Source organism: Nelumbo nucifera, chromosome 2 (genome assembly GCF_055504915.1).
Source record: "Nelumbo nucifera cultivar China Antique chromosome 2, China Antique-T2T, whole genome shotgun sequence".
Taxonomy (NCBI): Eukaryota; Viridiplantae; Streptophyta; class Magnoliopsida; order Proteales; family Nelumbonaceae; genus Nelumbo; species Nelumbo nucifera.
This window is the reverse complement of record NC_142650.1, coordinates 39,986,345-39,993,018: the sequence shown is the minus strand read 5'-3', so window position 1 is coordinate 39,993,018 and position 6,674 is coordinate 39,986,345.

Sequence of the window (6,674 nt, the reverse complement as noted above, 5' to 3'; positions counted from 1 at the left end):
CTACAACAAGTTCATTTACTGAACTTAATTTTTATTTGCAAGAAAATTTTTCTAATTTTGGTGATTTATCAAATAATTTTTCTACAGTTCCATCAGAGTCTTGTTTTAGTATAGGTACTAGGGTGCTGGATGACAAAAGAATCTGCATGAACGATGAGAGCATAGAGATGTGCATCTGCTTCAAGGATTGGCTAGATGCAGAAGATAGATTACAAGACAAGGGAGGGCATGATACAACACTGGACATTTCACCCGAAGCAGATGATGAAAGTCATGAATGATGATTCATGAATTTGATTACTTGTAGAATTTTTCATTTTTTCAAATTATCATAATTTTTTTTTTAATTTTATTTAATTTATTTGATATAATTTTTTAATGTTTTAACAATGTAATTTTGTATTTTCAATTTGTAACCATATTATATTTTTTATATTTTATTAATTTATTCCATTTTTATATTTCATTCATCCAAGTATGCAATGATCCAATCATTGTATTTGTAATTCACTAATTTGTACCATTCAAATTTAAATGAAATAAAATTCCTATTTTGCTTCCAATTTGTTATTCCATCATTCTTATTTCAATTTGGTTAAGTATTTTTTTTTTCATTTATGTATTAAATAACTTAGATTTCTCATTTCTTAATTTTTTAATTAGTTCTTAATTCCCAAAGTTCATAGGAAAGTTAAATATTTTAGTTTTACAATTTTGTTTAGAAAAGAAATCAAAATTTTCAAAAAAAATGAAAAAAAAAATAGTGCAGCCCAATTTGGCTCATGCCCAAGGTCCATCCGCCTTGTGGCCCAACCTGGCATGGCCCCAACCCACGGCACGGCTTGTAGCCCAGCCCAGGCCCGCGTACTGGCACAACACAACATGGGCCCACCTGGGCCTAGGTCATGGGTCGTGCCAGGCCGACCCCCAAAACTTGCACCGGGGAGGATGGCCCTGCCTTTAGGGTGCACCACCCACGTGCCGGGCCAGCCCGGCACTGCCCACTTTACACCTTTTTGACAAAGGGGAACGCCCATAAGTGCATGAAATGAAGGATTCTAAAACTTTCTTAAGGTGATTAAACTAAAATCCCTAAACTGATATGATGGGGACACGTGTTGGATTGCAGAGTGTGGATCAACTACCGGTTTGTGTAGGTTGTCATTATCACCCTTTCATGATCCTACCACATGTTGTGTGCGGGAAGATTTTGCAGGGCACACGTGTTGTACAAAACTTCTTGCTTTTCTATTTACGGGTTTTGTCCAGACTTCATCAGGAGATACAATTCTCCTAGTCACTATGGCAGCCATTTGCGCTTAGTGACCCAACTTTCATGTTAGTATGTGAAAATGTGTGTTGGGATGAATGGCCTTACTCAAGAGGGGTGAATTGGATATAGCTTAAAATTGATTACTAATTCAAACTTAGATCTTCCGTTAGATCTGAAGTTGAGAATTTTTTAATATTCAGGATGAAAATGCAATAGAATATATGCTTAATCAGAATATTCAACAATTAATAAAGTGGTTGATCAATATGATCAATTTACCGTTAAGGCCTATTTGTTTTGGTAAGTTATTTAGTCGGGTAAATGCAATTATTTGGATAAATTTTTCCTAGGAAATACTTATCCAGGTAAGTACATTTATCTATGTTCTTTTATTTCCCAATTAAATAAGGTAATGACCATTTTAATCATAAAAATCCATTATTAAAATGGGCATTTTTGTCTCATTCAAGTGTTAGCAACTTTCCTCCCGAATGGGGAAGTTATTTATCCACGTAGGAGATACCTAAGAAAATAAACTTTCCCTACTCCTCACATTAATCAGAAAAATGAATATGGGATTCCTAGACAATGAGAACCAAAATCCCATTGACCAACTTTCCCCCCTCTCAAAATCCAAAAAAAGAACCCCCCACCCCCCAAATGATAAATCGCAACGTTAAACACATAAGCAAAATAATCACAAAGGCTGCAGGGTTAATAATTCAACAAAATATAAAAGTAATCACAAGTAACTGCTAGAAAGTAAATATAGAACAATCAAATAAAATATCTATTATAGATGTTAGTGGAGTTATAATTAAAATATAGAATAAACAATAGATTCAAATAACTACAAAAAAGAAAAGGCAGCTGAAAGTAAATGAACTTGAAATATAAATGGCAGATTGGCAGTTGCACAATATGTGTGTGGCAATTTTTGCGGTGTTGGAGAGAGAGATTCAAACATATGACAAAATTAACAAAATGAATTTGAATAAAGTATATGAATAGGACCATATGTTCTTTCATTCTTTTATTTTTATTTTCCTTTTAATTTGTCCTAGAGAATAGAGAATTCCTTGCATTAATTTAGATTATATGGTATTACCATATCTTTGTTAAACATATAATAGTTAAACTAAAGTAGAACTCTTTTGGATTTCTTCAATAAATAGATACGTTGAAGGAGTAAACTCTACCAACCAAGATTACGAAAAAAACTAGATGGGTCAAGTAGGTAGGTAATATGGATTGAAATTTGTTATCAATTCTTCATAACTAAATCTAACTCTCAATTAGTTATGATCCCATTTGGTCCGAGATTTGATCCTATTTGGTCGAATTCAGATCACTCCTATTTGGATCTTCATATTGGATCAGATTGGATAATAGGATCTGATTATAAATTGGATTAGATTTGGATTACCCCTGTTCGATTTGAGAAGATCCGATGCAACACTTAGGGACATGAGCCTTTAAGAAAAATGGGCCTAAGGCCCATTACTAATGAGATTAGTTAAGCTGTCACATGTGATTTGGGTCGAAACTAGGTATGGTTTTGGGTACAGAGCACCTATCTAGAGGTGTCAATTGGATTAGATTTGGTCCAACCCGATCCAATCCTATGTGAATCCACTTACAAATGGACTAGACACAATCCAACCCAAATCCAATACAAACCAAACCCAATCCAATCCGTTAAAATGTAAATGGACTGGATTAGATCCAATCCATTATAAAAAATAGAACATATAAAAAATTACAAAAATATATTAAAATGAAGAAAATTTGAAAAATACAAAAATACACCCTTTTGGCACTGAAAACACACTTTTGCACAAGTGCTTTTATAGAAGTGATTTCGTAAAAGCGCTTTTGTAAAAATGCTTTCACAAAAGTACTTTTATAAAAGTACTTACGTAGAAGTGCTATTATAAAAGCACTTCTATAAAAGTGCTTTTGTAAAATTGCTTTCATAAAAGTTCTTTTATAAAAGTGATTTCATAAAAGTTATGTAAGGATGGTTATTCCATTTTATTTAATAATAAAATTACAATTAAATTGAGTAACAAATCTCACATGTACTCTACCCTTCTCTAAAAACAAATGTGACCGAAATAATGTTGGAATACATTCTCATGAAAAGAACATGAGAAACGATTAATCCCACATGCCCATGCCTATAACATCATCGATTTGGCTATATAAACAAAGAACGTATCACAAGATTGGTGAATGATAGTTCTCTAGATTTTCTCACAGTAAAAAATCTACTAACTTGTGAACCGTGCTTTTAAGGCAAGATGACAAAGAGGTCATTTACAAGTAAGCCTGAAAGAAGTACAAACACACTTGACCTTATACATACTAATGTATGTGGTTACATGAATGTTAGGACATGCAACTAACATGTCTACTAATAACTTTTACTAATGATTCACAATTATATCAGTAAATAAACAACAATTTAACAAATTAAATAACTATGGTTGATAGTGTGATGGTCCGAATTTAATCATGTCAAATGCAAGAAGCCATCGAACTTTTATCTCCACATCGATCTCCATCTCCATCTTTCTCTGCGATCTCCGGTGAATCCTCCAGTGTAAATAAATTACAAAAACCCTAATTTCAAATGCTTACATCAGAAAAATTCTAATACATTTTTCTATAAAATAAAAAAATTAATTATAGACCAAATAATCAAATAATCGCATGGTATACATAAATCTTTCCACCATTAAAGAATTCGATCTTCATCACACTTTTAGTTCAAGAATTCAACATAAAAAAATTCTAAATAATATCAAAAAATGTAAAGATTAATTTTCAAATCATAGGGCCCCAGCAAAGGAAGAGTGGCCCAATACTTAATATGGGGTTCATTCTCTAATTTATCATTGAAATTAACATATCAAGGTAGTCTCAAGTTTCTACCAGAGTACATAAGGATTACCATTGCAACATAGAGATATGGATAAGTGTTGCATGGACATTGGTAAAGTGAGCGCGTATGAGGTGTTGGGCTAGTGGCTAGTTAATCATGAAAGAGTCTTCTAAAGTTAGTTAAGAGTTAATTACTTGTTTAGAACATGAGGGGAAGAGAGTCCAATTTGTGTGGAAGTCGTGGAGTCATGGGTAAACATGAGTCAGTGGAAGTCTATATTTTGCTGTAAGTTTCATTTTCATGAATTATTATTAAAGAATTTTACTCTTAAGTCGTTATTGTTTTTATTGGAAGTTAATAATCTCTCTTAAAGTAGAAGAAACTATGTTACATTCTACCAGATACATAACAAAAAGCAAGTTCATTGGATTTGATTAAGAGATCCAATATAAATATGGGGAAGGGGAATTTGCATAAAGCCCTATCAAGGAAACTGGAGAGTAAGATTCACACTATTTCCTCTCATACTTTAGATTGAAAGACCTACAAAAGGAAAGAAATCATGATCCTTAACTTTTGGGATATCTATACTACTTTAAAAAGCACGAATAGCCTCAAGAATATTTCTAGAATTTTGTAAGGATAACATTTACCCCTCTATATTTAAATTTATTGACAAAAAATGAGGGCAAATAGGGTAATTTGTAATTGATATTAAATGAGTTGAAAAGAGGTAATTTCAAGATATTTAATGCATTCAATCCCCTCTCATTAAATCCAACATTTAAGGTATTAACTTGCATTTACCTTCATTTAATCATATATTTAAGGCATTTTTTTTCTCATTATTAAATTCTATTACTTAAATTAATACATAATAAACTAATAATTCCAATAACATAAAAACTTATGCTTTTAAAATCTACCTCAAAAAATAGTCTTTTCGTTTAAGTGGTGGTAAGAAATTAAACCACTTTGGGTCAAATGGACCAACCCATGTTGTCACAATTAAATGATAACATTCAATAATAGATACAATGCAAAAAAATATTGAAATTAAAAAAAAATAGAAACATTTTTAACATAATATATTCAACATATTAAACAATAATAAGTATGATAAATAATAAATGTTTTTATTAATGATGGAAATGGCTTAAAACCAATTGAAAATAAACTATTTTCCTATTCTCCCTCATTAAATCTCATATCTAAGGTATATTCTCTCATTATATCCTATATTTAAGATATACTTTTCTTATCATTAAATTAAAATAGTTAAATCTACGATATTAATTTTAATAGTAAAAAAATAAATATTTTGAAAAGTAATTTAAAAACAAAACCATTTTCTTCCCTCCTAGTGGTGGGTAAGCAATCCAAGTATTCAATCATTTGGAGTCAAATGGGTTAATAAATAATATCGTAATTAAATAATAAAATATATAATACAAAAAAAGAACTGGGCATATCTCTAATATTATATATTCATTATACTAAACAAAAATAAGTATGAAATGTAAGAAGTATTTTTATTAATGATGAAAATGGAATGACAAATTTAAAGTCAACATAGAAATAAAATGATGTCATAATCAAATAATAAAATTTAAAAAAACAGAAAATGCAAATAATCACTAAAATAAAAAATAAAGAAGAATTTGAGTATATATTTAATGTTATATATTTATAAAAAATAAAATGTTGGGTACATCTCTAATATTATGCAATCATTATATTTAACTAAAATAAACATTATACATAGGGAATAATTTTATCAATGATGGAAATGTAATAAAAAAATTAATGTCAATCTAGAAATCAAACTATTTTTCTTTTCGGGTGGTGGGTTAGTGGTTTGGGTCAAATATATTAATCGATGATATGATAGTTAAATAATAAATCTTTAAAAAATAAAAAAGTACAAATAATCAAAATAATATATAATAATTATGTCAAACAAAAATCAAGTGTGATAAGTAATTATTTATATAATAAAAATAAAATATATAATTTAAAATTGATTAGAAAGCAAAGCTATTTTATTATTTAGATGGTGGGTAAATGATCCAACTTTTTAAAGAAACTCATGATGTTATAATTGAATAACAAATATTTTAAAAATGATAGAACACAAAAATGAAAAAGTACAAAATTTTATCGAAAACATTTAGGAACATTTATAGTGTTGTATATTCATCATATTAAATAAAAATTATTTTTATTTATTCCATAAATGAACTACAAAGTTGAATAGTAACAACAATAATAATAATAATGATTGTTTTTGTAATTCAAAATTTCCACGTGCAAATGCATGTACTTAATTACTAGTTATCTAAAATTCACAATGACTTCACATTTTTCTTAAACTCACCTTGCCTTTTTCAAAACCTCTAGAAAACCCTTGTCATTGAGTTTTGTTGTCTATAATTCACCTTCTGTAAGATTTCAATTAGATCACCATTAGTGATCATTAATAAAAGTTGCCCATGTAAGCATTCAAGTATTTTA